General features: G+C 42.9%; 1 protein-coding gene across 4 annotated transcripts in view; it reads left to right on the top strand.

The window, feature by feature from the left end:
- Positions 1–10221: 10221 nt before the first annotated feature.
- The window catches only part of DYM (dymeclin), a 336944-nt gene continuing 331853 nt past the window's right edge, over positions 10222–15312 (top strand). For 2 of the 4 annotated variants that reach the window (XM_045458091.1, XM_045458089.1), the window contains exon 1: positions 10582–10602. The gene's annotated coding sequence lies outside the window, so the exon portion shown is untranslated. Of the gene's footprint in view, positions 10243–10581; positions 10603–15312 lie in introns of those variants that run through there. The other 2 variants (XM_045458092.1, XM_045458093.1) reach the window with 2 other exon arrangements.

Genomic DNA, 15312 nt, shown 5'->3' with positions numbered 1-15312 from the left:
TTTTCACGGACGTATTACTAATTTTTACCAAATACTTTCAAAGGCCTGTGGGGATTGGGGCCCGGGAAACTGACGCAAGATGTTACTCTGGCGACCGCTGTTGCTGTGAGCACTGAATCGTTTTGGTCCCTGTCCCAGAGGCTTCGTGGCTTTGTTAGTGTTCGGGTAAGATAAAATCTCAGACACTTCTCACCCAGCCCAGCAGTGTCTACACTTAACACCCCTCTGTTTTGTTCCTGCTTTCTTCTTGGTGCTCCTGTTACTTCTGTCTTCGTGGTGTCTTCTAAGTTTCCATTTCCTGTTTGCCATCTGTCTTCCTGTCCTTTATTATGGGAGTTTCCTTGACCTTATCTTCTCTTTAGTGAATTAAAAAAACTTTTTTTTCGGGTTTATTCATTTATTTTATTATTATTTATTTTTAATGTTTATTTATTTTTGAGACAGGGAGAGACAGAGCATGAACAGGGGAGGGTCAGAGAGAGAGGGAGACACAGAATCTGAAGCAGGTTCCAGGCTCTGAGCTGTCAGCACAAAGCCCGACGCGGGGCTCGAACTCACGGACCATGAGATCATGACCTGAGCCGAAGTCGGACGCTTAACCGACTGAGCCACCCAGGCGCTCCTATTCATTTATTTTTGAGAGGGAGAGGGAAGCAGAGAGAGAGGGAGAGAGTATCCCGAGCGAGCTCCACGATGTCAGTGCAGAACCCAGTGCGGGGCTTAATCTCACTAACCGAACTGTGAGGTCTGACCTGAGCTGAAATCAAGAGTTGGACAGTTAACCCACTGAGGCACCCAGGAGCCCCTCTCTAGTGAATTTTTTAATCAGTTTTTAATTTCAGGCATCTTTTCTTGTTCTTTGATTGTTTCCTTTTTTTTTTTTTTTAATACTCTGAAATGATTTATTTATTTATTTATTTATTTACTTTTTGTTTCCTTTTTTTTTAATGACATCTTGTTCTTGGGTCATGGAAACTGTGTGGTATAGTGGTTAAGAGCATGGTTTCTGCACCTAGCCTGCCTTGGTCTGAAACCCCGGTTTGTCATTTTCTAACTCTATAGTCTTGGGGACGTGACTTAATCTTTTTTCACCTTCGTTTCTTTTTCTAGGCCAAGAGTTGCCAGACATTTGTGTAAAGGGCCAGATTGTAAATAATGTAGGCATTGTGGGCCAAGAGGCAAAATGAAGCATATTATTATACAGGTACTTTTTTTTTTAACGTTTATTTTTGAGAGAGAGAGGGAGATAGAGGGAGACAGAGGATCCGAAGAGGGCTCTGTGCTGAGAGCGGAGAGCCCAGTGTGGGGCTCGAACTCCACAACCATGAGATCATGACCCGAGCCGAAGTTGGACGTTTAACTGACTGGGCCACTCAGGTGCCCCTGTTATACGGGCACTTACGTGATGAGAGAGGAGAAATTTCCATAAGTTTTTTACTGAGGAAATTGAAAATACAATACTAATAATGGCTGAGAATAGATTTTTTGTAATAAAGGTTTTCTAACAAGAAGAATGAAATCTCTTTTTGGAGGAGAGGGGATAACATTTTACCTAACAGGGAATACTGAATGTAAACCTCAGTTGTCAGAATTGATTACAGATGTCCCTATGTACTGTTTAAAAAAATTTTTTTTTAATATTTATTTATTTTTGAGAGAGAGAGAGACAGAGACAGAGCACAAGCTGGGCAGGTGCAGCGATAGAGAGGGAGACACAGAATCTGAAGCAGATTCCAGGCTCTGAGCTGTCAGCACAGAGCCCCGACGCAGGGCTCAAACTCATGAACTGTGAGATCATGACCTGAGCTGAATTTGGACGCTTAACCAACTGAGCCACCCAGGAGCCCCTTAAATTTTTTTTTAATGTTTATTTTTGAGAGCGCGAGTGAGCGCTCATGCACAAGTTGGGGAGGGGCAGAGAGAAGGAGAGACACAGAATCTGAAGCAGGTTCCAGGCTCTGAGCCGTCAGCACAGAGCCTGACACGGGGCTTGAACTCACCAACTGCGAGATCATGACCTGAGCCTAAGTCGGATGCTCAATTGACTGAGCCACCCAGGTGTCCCTAATGTGGGTTTTTTTTTTTTAATGTTTATTTATTTTTGGGAGAGAAAGAGACACAGAGTGTAAGTGGGAGAGAGGCAGAGAGAGAGGGAGACACGGGATCCAAAGCAGGCTCCAGGCTCTGAGCTGTCAGCACAGAGCCTGATCCGGGGCTCGAACCCATGAACTGTGAGGTCATGACCTGAGCTGAAGTCCGACACTTAACAGAGTGAGCCACCCAGGTGCTCCCCCAACATGGGTTTTTAATGAGATTTTTTGTATTTCATCTTTGAAAGTATTTCGTGTAAAGTTTATTTATTTTGAGAGAGAGAGAGAGAGAGGGCGAGAGAGAGCGAGCGAGTGGGGGTAGGGGCAGAGAGAGAGGGAGAGAATCCCAGGCAGGCTCCGAGCCTGTCAGCACAGAGCCCTGAAGCGGGGCTCAGTCTCACGAACCGAACCATGAGATCATGACCTGAGGTGAAAGCAAGAGTTGGACGCTTAACCGACTGAGCCACCCAGATGCCCCTGAAAGTATCTTTTTCCATGGTGCCTCCAAATACAGATATCAACCCATGTACATATGATTTTAGTGGAGCGTATTTATTGCTTGGAAGGCATCTATTGAATTCTGCTAGATTGTTTTCTTGATACTTACCTTTTAGCAAATCATCGCATCGCCCACTAATCACTTACAATGGAAGGTTAGGTAGAAGCTTCTTGTTGCATAGTTAAATGGTTTTCGAAATGTGGAAAGTACTTTTTTTTTCTTTTTTCTTTTTTTTTTAAGATTTTATTTTTAAGCAGTCTCTACACCCAACATGGGGCTTGAACTCACAACCCCAAGATCAAGGGTTGCATGCTCCACTGAGCGAGCCACCCAGGTGTCCCTGGAAAGTACTTTTATACTTGTATTGAGGTCTGAAAAATGCTGGAACTGTAGTTTTATTTTGGAAAGTATATCTACTGCATATTTGTTTGGGATTGGAGATCCCATCTCATTTTAATTTTTTTACAGCCTAGAAAGTGTGTAAAGCAGCTTGACATCACTTAAGTTTCAGTGTCAGTTGTCCTTGAAATGACTACCTCAGTATAGGTTTTGCATGGAAGTGCTATTGGCCTCCTAATTTTAGATTGAATTCATTGAGAAATATTAGCAAATCAGCAAAAATGAATTTTCAAAGCCATTCAGTGTTCACTAACAGTGGCTCAGGGGGATGGTTCTTCAGAAAAATTTCATTCTCAGTTCTGAGCTCGAGAAATTTCCATAAAAACATACCCCTGCTAAGTCATGGTATCGTGTGGTAGGACACATCAGGATATTCAGCTTCTGTTTCAGACAGAATTTTTATGGAACCGATGGTGGTTAAGTTCATGAAGGTAATGAAGTTAACGGTCGTAACTGGTTTAATAACACATGTTAGATTCAAATATTTTATGCAGTGCTCCTGCTCATTGATCATACAATGACTAATGAGTAGGTTGTTGCAATGAGTAGGTTGTCGCTATTTTTTTTTTTTTTTTAAAGTTGTTTTGAGAGAGCGAGAGTGTATGAGTGTGTGAGCAGTGGGGCAGAGCAGAGGGAGAGAGAGGATCCCAAGTAGGCTGCGTGCTGCCAGCCCAGAGCCCGATGCGGGTCTCAGACTCGCAAACCATGAGATCATGACCTGAGCCAAAACCAAGAGTCAGATCCTTAACCACCTGAGCCACCCAGGCACCCCATTTTGTGTGTGTGTGTGTGTGTGTGTGTGTGTGTGTGTGTGTGTGTGTGTGTGTGTTTAAATACTGAATAGGTTATAAACACCTTGCATTTTTATAAGGTTTGTAAATTTGTCCATCTAAGCCTTTTCTGATGGTGTATTTTTACCACCATCAGTTATTATGCATGTTAGCAGATCCCACTTCAGGTTGTACCGAATTAGTATTTTCCTCCACTTTTTTGGAAAATAATCATAGGTGTAGTTGTTCCATTCAGACTGTTCTCTGAACAGTTATTTTCAGTGGAGGGTCTGAAAGATGTTTATTTTTCCTGGACACATTTCTTTGGCTGCTGCACTCACACACGATTTAGTTCATCTCATGATTGGTCAGTGACTTTTCTTGTTTGGTTAATACATGAACCATCCAGAGACTTTGGTTGCAGCCTTCGTTTTCATTCTTTATTGTTGGGAAAGCACCCTGCTGTGATGAAATGCCGTGTTTTGTATTTTTATTTGTTTTTTTAAGTTTATTTTGAGAGAGGAGAGTGTGCACAAGGTCACATGCGTGCGCAAGTGGGGGCGGGGCAGAAAGAGAAGGAGAGAGAAAATCCCAAGCAGGCTCTGCACTGTGAGCACAGAGCCGGACGTGGGGCTCATCTCATGAACCACGAGAATGACCCCGGGCTGAAATCAAGAGTTGGACGCTTAACCAGCTGAGCCATCCGGGCATCCCTGAAATGTTGTGTTTTAAGTTTGCTGACTCTCCTGATCGTCGCTTTCGTGAACCGGGAGCGCTCCGTGGTAGGGCATGTGAGGCTGTGCGTAGCTGGTAATGTCTTCCTACGTGGCGTTGCAGTGCAAGCGTGATGCTGTTACCCAACAGACGTGATGCTTCCCCATCTCATCAGGTTTAAAAAAACGATCTCTGCTCTGCTATAAGAGCATGACGTCAAAGTCTGCTTTCTTCTTTTCTTGTTTTGACATGATGTATATCCAGTGGTAGTGAGTGTCACAATATGCAGGGTACTTGCAGTGCTGACTTCTAACTGTTATTGAGATTTGTAGTGTGGGCAGCAGCGGTATAAGGGGATGAAGGCGTCGTCACATGCGGTCTGGGTAGTAACTATGCAGTCCTGCTGTTGTCACAAAAACAGCTACAGGCAACATGTGAACAAGTGAGTGTTGCAGTGTTCCACTAGAACTCTCAAACGTCCATGTGTCACAACATATTCTTTTGGGTTTTTTTTCATTCGTTTAAAAATGTAAAAATCATTCTTCAGGCAGCAGGCTGGACCTGGCTCCTTGGGTCATAATTTGCTAACCCATGATCTATGTGACGAGAACGTAGAAATACCACCTCAGGCTGTGGTGAGGAACAGGTGAGTTAATATGTAGAAAGCACTTTGAATAGCGCCTGGGGGACGGGGGGAGACACCTGGGTGGCTCGGTTGGGTAAGCCTCATACTCTTGATTTCAGCTCAGGGCATATTCTCATGGTTCGTGAGTTCGAGCCCCACGTTGGGCTCTGTGCTGACGGCACGGAGTCTGCTTGGGGTTCTGTCTCTCCCTCTCTCTCTGCTCCTCCTCTGTTCGCTCATTCACTCTCTCAAAATAAGCTTAAAAAACCTGAATAGTGCCTGGGGATATAGCAGGTGCTAAGTAAATATTTGCGTTCATTATTGTTACTGTTTACTCTCTCTGAGGCTATTTTAGTTTTTAATTTCTTCTTAGAATCATCTGTGTTCCAATTCCTTTCTTTGGTTGATTTTCGTTTCTTTATTTTGTGTCGGAGGCATTCCTCACGAGTCTAATCATTTTACACTGGGGCTTCCTCAGCTCTGCTGGTTCAGTTAGTACCCCTCTGTCACCTTTCCATCTTCCACACCTCTTCTGATCTTTGTGAGCTTAATCTTTTTATTCTCGTTACTCTCATTTCACAGGAGTGGAATACCCCACTGTACTTAATATAGCACTTGGAACATAGTGACCTTTTGGAGAATGTTCCATTACTTGGTGGACCAAAGGCGTCTGTGTGTTTAACATGTCCTTTGGCCAGTGGCTGTTGTCCACTATTTCTCTCGTCTCCTGTTTCAACCGTGAGGTTTTGTCTTAAAGTCTTGAGTACGGGGGCGCCTGGGTAGCTTAGTCTGTTAAGCATCCGACTCTTGATTTCTGCCTAGATCATGGGGTGTGAGATCAAGCCGTGAGTTGGGCTCCAAGCTGAGCTAGCACAGAGCCTGCTTAAGATTCTCTCTCTTCCTCTCCTCCTCTTCCCTGCTCCCTCTCTCTAAAAAAAAACAAAACAAAACATGTTTCTCTTAAAAAGTCTCATACAAATGGAGGGCATGTGTTATTTTTTTTTCCTTTCTCAGGAAGCAGGGGATTCTGGAATATAGCTTATGATTAATGGATTTTTAGCTTAAGTTGGGATAAAGTACACTGTGGTGTCATTTACATATCTTGAGGGTGTTAGGACAGAATTTGGTTATGGATTTTTCAGATCCACTAACGTTTATTTTCCATTTAAGGCACATTAAATCAGGAGACCGCGAGTCAGTACGCATAAAAGAGGAGACATAATTTTACGTATATATCAAATATTTCATGAATTAAAAACAGAATATTGAGCATATCATTTCTTGTTCAAAGTATCATTTTTGACCATGGTGGTAAAATTGACTCGGGGAAATAATTGGCCCGAGAAGTTAAATAGCAGTATGAGAGTCAGACAGCAAAACCAGGTATTACCGGAAGGATAAATTCCAAGCGATAGTGAAGATAGTGTGTTTTAGGATTACAGAGGAAAGGGAGGGCTCATTCTGTGGTTAGGGTCAAAGGGGCTGGGGATCAGGGGTGGTGGTCGAAGGCAGGCGTGAATGGCATGAACAGAGGTGTAGATGGGCATGCTAGCTATTGACAAGAACACTTGCCTCTACTTTGGTTTGTTTGGTTTTTTTTTAAGTTTATTTCCCTATTTTGAGAGAGAGAGTGTGTATGCTTACCCATGCCGGCATGAGCAGAGGGAGGCGCAGAGAGAAGGGAGAGAGAGAATCCCAAGCAGGTTTTGTACTGTCGGTGCGGAGCCTGACTCAGGGCTCGAACTCACAAACCAACCATGAGATCGTGACCTGAGCTGAAACCAAAAACTAGAAACTTACCAACTGAGCCATCCAGGCACCCTGCTCCACACCCCACACCCCCCTGCCCTCCGCCCCACCTTTTTTTTTTTTTTTCAAGCTAGGAGAGCGCATGAGTGGGGAGAGGGGCAGAGGGGGAGAGAGAATCCCAAGCAGGCTCCATGCTTAGCTCTGAACCCAACGTGGGGCTTCATCCCAAGACCCTGGGATCATGACCTGGGCCAAAATCAAGAGTCAGATGCTCAACCAACTGAGCCACCCAGGCTCATAAAATCATAAAATTTTACGAAGCAGCTCCTGCTGCCCCCCCATGCTAGGTCAGCTTCTGTAATCCCACATGATCGAGTGTAACAGTATCCAAATTTCTTTGCTTCCCGCCTCTTCGCCTGGATTCACCCTGCACAGGCCACCACCGTATTAATCCTCAACAGGTCATTCAAGCCAGGACTGCTATTAAAACCAAAGGTTCTAGTATGAGACAGACCCTTACTAAGTCTGTGCTGAGCGAGGGTGAATCTCCATCTTACACCACCGCATAATGGGAAAAACAGTACTTCCAACTCATAAAGTTTTCTGAGGACGAAGCAGGATGAAGCAGCATGCAAAGCACTCAGGAAGGGACCTGGGGGAGCGTGCCTAGCCAAAAAAAAAAGGTGAGATGTAATAGGTCTTTAATGTGAGTGAAATTACCACTCCCGTCACTTCACGCACCAGCCCAATAACATTCAGTGATTCTTCATTACCTGAAACACAGAGTACGGTACTGGCATTCCAGACCCTCCACAGTCGGAAAGCTCGCGTTCCAACTTTATTTCCAAGTACCCTCCAAACCAGCGATTCCCAGACTTATTTAAGTACATCAAACACCCGAGGAGCATGTGATTAAAATGCAAATGCCCCCCCCCCCCCCCCCCCCCCCCGTTCACAATGTCGGAGGAGGGCCCAGGCATCTGCATTTTCAAAAAAGCGTTCATACTAATTTGGATATAAGTAGTCTGTAACCTCAGCCTATAGATAAGTGTCATAACAAAGTACAGGCGGGGCGCATCCAACTGTTGATTTCGGCTCAGGTCATGATCCCAGGGTTGTGGGATCGAGCCCTGTGTCGGGCTCCATGCTAAGTGTGAAGCTTACCTGGAAAAAGATGATGTTGGGGCACCTGGGTGGCTCAGTCGGTTGAGCATCCGACTTCAGCTCAGGTCGCGATCTCACTGTTGGGGAATTCGAGCCCCACGTTGGGCTCGTTGCTGTCCGCACAGAGCCCGCTTGGGATCTTCTGTTTCCCTCCCTCTGCCCTTTCCCTGCTTGCACTCTCTCTTGCAAAAATAAAATAAAATAAAATAAAACATTAAAAGAAAAAGAGAAAAGATGATACATAGAATTGTGGATGCCGCAGAAGAACCCACAGGAGTTTTTTTAATTTTTATTTTTGTTGAAGTATAGTTGGCATACAATCCATGAGTTTCAGGTGCGAAACTCATGAAATCGTTTTCACAGAGAGTATACGCCGTTAAAATTTTGATAGATACTGCCAGATATCTACACACTAAAAGGGTGCCTGTTTCCTATTGCCTCGTGCTGCTATCAAGGTTTGTTTTTTTTTTAACCTTTACTAATACGATGGGTCGAAATAATACCATGTTGTTATAATTAGCATACTTTATTACTAATTTATACTGAAGATGTTTTTATATATTTATTGTTTGTGGGGCCTTGGCTGTTTCAACAGGTTGTTTTTTGGTGTTGGGGTTTATTATTATTTTTGAGAAATTTCTCTTCAGCAGTGTGCTGCAGGTTGATTGGAAATGGGGAAGAAAGGTAAAGCCTGATTCATGCCTCTCAGAAGTAATCGACCTCAGGAGACAGGTCATAGATACTACAGAAAGTTTCAAGGTAGTTTTTACATAGTGGGAACTTTATGGGGGTAGTGGGAAGTTGAGAGGGGAAACTGATCTGGGGAGGGAGGATGGCATCCGTTTTTATGTGTGAAGCTCAAGTTCTTGACTACACGGCATTAACGACGGGTCCTTTTAAAGGTTTATTACTGAAAGCATTAGTGATAGCACACTTTATGTATTTATTTATTTTTTACATTTATTTATTTATTTATTAAAAAAATTTTTTTAATGTTTATTTTTGAGACAGAGAGAGACAGAGCATGAACGGGGGAGGGTCAGAGAGAGGGAGACACAGAATCTGAAACAGGCTCCAGGCTCTGAGCTGTCAGCACAGAGCCTGACACGGGGCTCGAACTCACGGACCGCGAGATCATGACCTGAGCCGAAGTCGGACGCTTAACCAACTGAGCCACCCAGGCACCCCAACATTTATTTATTTTTGAGAGACAGAGTGAGACAGAGCACAAGCGGGGGAGGGGCAGAGAGAGGGGGAGACACAGAATCCGAAGCGGGCTCCAGGCTCTGAGCTGTCAGCATGGATCCTGATGTGGGGCTCAAACTCACTTACCATGAGATCGGGACCTGGGCCGAAGTTGGACACTTAACCACCCAGGTGCCCCAGCACACATTTCATTTCTAGTCTAGACTTAGGTAAGGAACATGGTTATCCACAAAATTACTGATTATATATACAGTTACATATTCTTGAATTAAAAACAACTAAGTATTTTAGGGATACAGACAGAACTGGCACTCGGGTCGGAGGTTGGGAGAAGCCACGAGTGAAACCAGGAGATAGGCTCCGTTCCTGACAGATTGAGAGAAGGCAGGGCCGAAAGCCCAGGAAGCCTGGTGCCCAGCCAGAGGGAAAAGCAACAGGGCCCTTAGGAGCTGAGGTGATTGGATAGTGGGTTTTTCAAGTTCCATTTTATTCTGGGTTTCACTGATAAGGGTCTCACTGATAAAGTTCCAAATAAATTGTGTTCAGTTCAGGTGGTGTGTGTGTATGTGTTTGTGTTTGGAATTCTTGGCATGAATCGTTGCAGAGGAGAGACCATTGGGCCTCAGTTTTCTACTTTGCTTTCTGTGAGGGTTGGGAGCAGGTGGAACTTTCTGGCAAGAATCTCCAGTGGCTAGTTGTCTTGCTTGGCTGCCCTTGTCCCTCCTGGGCCTTCCAGCTGCCTGAGGCCTTCACTGTTCTCGGCAGATAGTACTTACTGTTGCTCCCTGGGGGAGTGAGGGCAAAGGTGACAGGCTGGGTGTCCCGAGTCATCCCGGTCAGTTGTCCCCGGGCTCCGGCATTTTTCTGGCCTTCTGCTTCCGGACTGGAGTTGCTGTTTATACTCTTGCTGCCCTTGATCAGAGGCTCTTCTGCCTGCCTTGGGATGCCGCTTCCCTTCTCAGTCCATCTCCGACTGTTTTCCAGTTTCCGGGGATGCCTCACAACTTCTGGTCTCTGACATTCTGAGTATGGCCGTGGCATTACTGACAATTAAGCTTTTTTTTTTTTTTTTGAATATTCTGTTCAGTCTCTCCTGAGAAGCTTATAGGCTTGATTCATATTGTTGTTTTAGAAGGGTTTCATAATGGTCCTGGATTGAACTGACTTTAATACATTGTGGCCTATCCTCGCAGCTTTGAAAATAAAATTTATTTGCTATAAATTAATAAAAAACAGGCAAAGGAGAAGAACAGGCGATGGCCTCTTTCACAGCAAAAGAAATGCAAACTAAAATCATACTGAAAAACTTTTCTGTCTCAGCAGTTGGCAGGGATCAGAAAGTTTGATGAGACGGTGGTGGCCGTGCTGTGGAGAACAGGTGCAGAGGTGAGCGGGGTGCAGGCTGGCAGCCTCTGAAGAGGGCAGCTAAGCGGTACACGGGAGGAAAAGAAGTCCCCCCTCCACCCATCTGAGTTCATAGACCCTTGTCACGGAAGACAGGTTAGCAGGAGAAAGCAAGTAGAAGTTTATTAACGTGTGTACCTCATGTATACGTGGGAGATACCGAGGGAAAAATGAGCACTTCTCTGAGGTGGCGTAGATTTCAGACTCAAATACCGTCTTAGGGGGGACAGGGGAGGGGAGGTGTGGGTCTCTTAGGGGCTCGTAAATGGTTTCTGGGAAAGAGGAATGAGCCCTTAGAAGAACAGACGAGAGGTGCGTTAGTTTGGGACAGTGTGTCTGGTGTGGTGTCCACTTCTGGTCTTCCCTGTGATGAGTTACCCGGTTGGCGAAACTCTCAGGGGAGGGATTTATAATAATGAAGTTCTTTTGGAGGAACGGTCTTTAGGCAGATAGACAGCTTTGTCCTGCATTTGTTAGTTTTCACATGCCTGTGGCTCAAAATCATCAAAATGCCAAAGTGGCATTTTTAAATATTTCATTGAGACATACAATCAGGCATGACTAATTATTAGAGTATTATAATTCTGTTATTAGAATTGGAAAGCTTTGATAAAAAAGAAGTAGGTAGTTGAGGATGAAATCTGCTGTGTATTCCTCAGAATTATAAAGTTAACAGGAACTCCCTGATGGACCCAAATGCATGACTCCTTTTGCTTTTATTGAAACAGTTTGGTTTTGAGTAAGACTTGAAATAGTTTATCTGGGGAAAGTAGTCTGTGTAATAAAAGAGTGTTCCAAGCCACCAAGAAAAATAATTGTGAGCTCTTAATATCTCATCATGTGACGTTATAGGTGATGAAGTAACGTAATATGTAAAAATAAACCTAGTGGTTGTGATAGAAAGTACCTGTAAGACTTGCTGGCACCTTTCTTGGGCACGTGGATTAGACTTTGAAAGGGTTTGGCTTTTTTTTTTTTTTTTTTTTTTACCCGATTTAAAAAAAAAAAACCCTTTATTTTGTAATGATTATAGACTCATAAGTTGCAAAAATAATGTGGAGAAATCCCAAGTACCTTTCCCTCAGCTTTCCTCACTGTTAGTATAAGGATTGTACATTATCCATTCCAGGAAGTTCGTATTGACCCAAAATAATAGACGGTGGACTGCACTTGGGTTCTTCAGGCTTTACGTTCTTTTTCCCTTGTGTGCGTGTAGCTCTGTGAAATTTTATCACAAGCGTAGATTTGTGCAGCCATCACCACCACCACCGCAGTCAAGATACAGAATTTTTCCATTCCCACAAATGAACTTCCTCAGGCTGCCCTTTTATGGTCACCTTCTGCCCCCTCCACGCCCTGGCAGGCCACCCATCTGTGCTTCCCCACTAGTTTTGTCATCTTGAGTGTTACATAAATAGAGTCACGGTACGTAACCTTTTTGTTTGCCAAAACTCTTTTTCAGTAACAAATTACAAGCATACAGAAAAGTAGAGAGAACAGTACAACACAATATAAACGCCTGTTCCTTCCGTCCGGATTTAATAATTGTTAATAGCTTGCCATGTTTGCTTTGTCTGTATTTTGTTCTGAAACCGTTTGAAAGTTAAGTTGCAGATAAGATTACTCTTTACCACTAAATGTTGAAGCACACATCTCCTAAGAATTAGGTCATTTTTCTACTTACACTATCATTATCTCACTTATGTCCATATGATATCTTCTACTCAGTCCATATCCAGTTGGGTCTCAAGATTGTCTTTTATAATGGTTTTTTCTCTTTACAAATCTGGGTTCGTTGAAGATTCGTGCATACGTTTGGTTGTTACAATATCCCTTCAGGCTCCTCCAGTTGAGAGAAGCCCCCAACCCCATGCACAGCGTGGTGGTTCTTTACAACGAATGTCGTGCATTCTGCATTTGTCAGAATATTGCCGCATGTGGTCATCTCAGTCGTTTCTTTATTCTCAAGCTTCTTGGTTTTGAGCGCTCAAAAGCGCTTCTTTTAAATTTGTTAGGATGTTTTAAGGCCCAGAATGTGGTCTGTTTTGGTGACTATTCAGTGTGAACTGGAGGGCAATGTGTATTCCGCTGTTGTTGGATGAAGTAGGCCGTAGATGTCAGATCCGGTTGATTGATGGTGGTGTATAGATCCGTCAGGTCCTTACTGATTTTATTCCCCGCTGGGTCTGAGCATTTCCGAGAGAGGTGTGCTCAGGTCTTCGTTCATAATCGTGGTTTACCTCTCCTTGCAGTTCTGGTAGTTTTTGCCTCCTGTATTCTGATGCTGTTGTGCTAGGCGGTCCACATTAAGATTAGGTCTTCTTGGACAGTTGACTCCTTTATCATTATGTAATGCTCTTTCATTTTTTTTTAATCTGTGATAAGTTTCCTTGCTCTGAAGTCGACTGTGTCTAAGATTAATACAGCTTCTCCTGCTTTCTTTTGATTAGTGTTAAGTGATACATCTCTCTCCATCTCTTTACTTTTAATCTGTATGTGTCTCGTATATTTAAAGTGGGTTTCTTGGGGTGCCTGGTGGCTCAGCACAGAGCCTGCTTTGGGTCCTCTGTCCCCCCTTCTCTCTGCCCCTCCCCCGTTCATGTGCGTGCACACCTTCTCTCCCCCCTAAAACAACAACAGCAACAACAACAAAATATTAAACAAAATATAAAGTGTTTCTTGTAGACACATTTGGTTGGGTCTTTTTTTTTGATCCACTTTGACAATCTCTTAATTGGCAGATTTAGGCCATTGATGTTCAGGGTGATTATTGATAAAGTTGGATTAATGTCTACCAGTGTTTGTTCCTCTTTTCTATTCACTGCCCTTATTTTTGTTCCTTTTTTTGTCTTCTCTTTCTCTGCCTTTTGTGGTGCTGATGGAGTACTTACGTGAATCCCTTCTCTCTCCTTTCTTAGCATGTCCATTGTGCTTTTTAAAACTTTTGTGTAGTGGTTGCCCTTGTGTTTGCAATACACACAGCTAACCCGAGTGCACTTTCAGACCACACCCTACCATTTCACAGGTAGCACAAGTACCTTGCGATAACATAGTACATCATCCTCATTCCTCTCTTCTGTTCCTTTTATCATCCCCGTTGTTCATTCACTTTTATATAAATTAGAATCACTAAACACAGTGTGGCTCTTATTTTGAGTGTAACTTTTGGGGATGGGCTTTGCTCCCTTATCACAATGCCCTGGAGACCTGTGCAAGTTATTGGATATATCAAAGGGTTCCTTCTTTTTATTCCATTATACGGAGGGACCTCAGTTCGCTTATTCATTCGCGTGTTGAAAGAACATTTGGGTAGTTTTTTTGTGTGAACCTAAGTTTTCATTTCTCTGGGATCATACGTAGTCCAGGAATGCAACTGCCGGGTCAAATGGTATGTCTGTGTTTAACTTGATAAGAAACCGCGTAACCGTTTGCCAGAGTTGCTGTTCCATGTTACGTTCCGACCGGCACTGTATGAGAGTGCCACTTTCTCTGCATCCTTGGCACCTTTGGTACTTTCAGTGTTTGTTTGTTTTTTATCTTAGCGATTCCAGTAGATGTGTACTAGCAGTATATCATTGTGCTCTTAATTTGTAGTTCCTTACTGGCTAATGATGATGGAATATCTTTTCATGTGTTTGTCATTTGCGTATCTTCTTTGGTGATGTGTTAAAATCTTCTGCATATTTTCTGATTGGACTGTTTTCTCATTGTTGAGTTCAGAGAGTTCCTTCTGTGTTCTGGGTACAAGTCTTTTGGTGGCTCTGTGACTTACAAATATTTTCTCTAAGTCTGTGGCTTTTTTTTTTTTTTTTCATTCTCTTAACAGGGTCTTGCACTGACCAAAAGTTTTTAATTTTTGTGAAGCTTAATTTGTCACCTTTTTTTTTTTTTTTTTTTTTTATGGGCTGTGCTTTTGTGTTATGTCTAATAAGCCCCTCCTAACCCCAGGTCACAAAGATTTTCTCCCTTGTTCTCTCCTAAAAAAGGGTTTTATAGACTTTTGTTTTATGTTTAGATCTGTGATTTATTTTGAGTTATTTATTTATTTATTTATTTATTTATTTATTTTTTAAATGAGCTCTGTGTCCAGTGTGGGGCTTGAACTCATGACGCTGAGATAAAGAGTCGCAGGCTCTACTGACTGAGCCAGCCAGGTGCCCCTATTTTGAGTTAACTTTTAAGATACAAGGGTTTTTTGTTAGTGGCCTCTGGATTCCAGCATCATTTGTTCAAAGAACGGTCTTTGCTCTATTGAATTGGTTTTGCATTGTTGACAAAAATCAGCTGGTTGTATTCTAGTGAGTCCCTTTCTGGATTTTCTGTTTTGTTTCATTGATCTATGTGTTTATCCCTACTGTGGGTTTGAATTCAGTTCCTCTTTTCTGACCAAGCTGTGACTACTGCTTGTCAGTAAACACATAATGGTAGAAATCTGAAATTTAGATTTTGGGAGATAGCGTTAATAATATAATGACATTAAACTATATCAGACAAATAGATTTCTTAAAGTTTGCTAATTGTTTGCCTCCGTAAAGAATAATTTACAGTTTTGGTCACTACAAATTTCGTTATGATGGTAACTTTGTGTTTCCCATATATGTTAAAAATTTAACTGAGTAGGTGAAGGAGCTTAAACATATTTAATTTTTAAAATCAAAGTAATACATAGACATAGTTAAAAAAACTCAGATA

This window comes from Leopardus geoffroyi, chromosome D3 (assembly GCF_018350155.1).
Source record: "Leopardus geoffroyi isolate Oge1 chromosome D3, O.geoffroyi_Oge1_pat1.0, whole genome shotgun sequence".
Classification (NCBI taxonomy): Eukaryota; Metazoa; Chordata; class Mammalia; order Carnivora; family Felidae; genus Leopardus; species Leopardus geoffroyi.
Note: the sequence above shows the minus strand (reverse complement) of the source record. Positions and strands in the feature narration are given on the sequence as shown.